The following is a 333-nucleotide window of genomic DNA, read 5'->3' on the forward strand; positions in this document are numbered from 1 at the left end:
ATTTGTCTGTAGTTTTCTTTTTTTGGTGACAACTTCATCTGGTTTTTGTATCAGGGTGATGGTGGCCTCATAGAATGCATTTGGGAGTGTTCCTCCCTCTGCTATATTTTTGAAGAGTTTGAGAAGGATAGGTGTTAGCTCTTCTCTAAATATTTGATAGAATTCACCTGTGAAGCCATCTGGTCCTGGGCTTTCATTAGTGAGAAGGTTTTTAATCACAGTTTCAATTTCAGTGCTTGTGATTGGTCTATTAATATTTTGTATTTCTTCCTGGTTCAGTCTTGGAAGGTTGTGCTTTTCTAAGAATTTGTCCATTTCTTCCAGGTTGTCAAT

This window comes from Physeter macrocephalus, chromosome 5, assembly GCF_002837175.3.
Source record: "Physeter macrocephalus isolate SW-GA chromosome 5, ASM283717v5, whole genome shotgun sequence".
NCBI classification, from domain to species: domain Eukaryota; kingdom Metazoa; phylum Chordata; class Mammalia; order Artiodactyla; family Physeteridae; genus Physeter; species Physeter macrocephalus.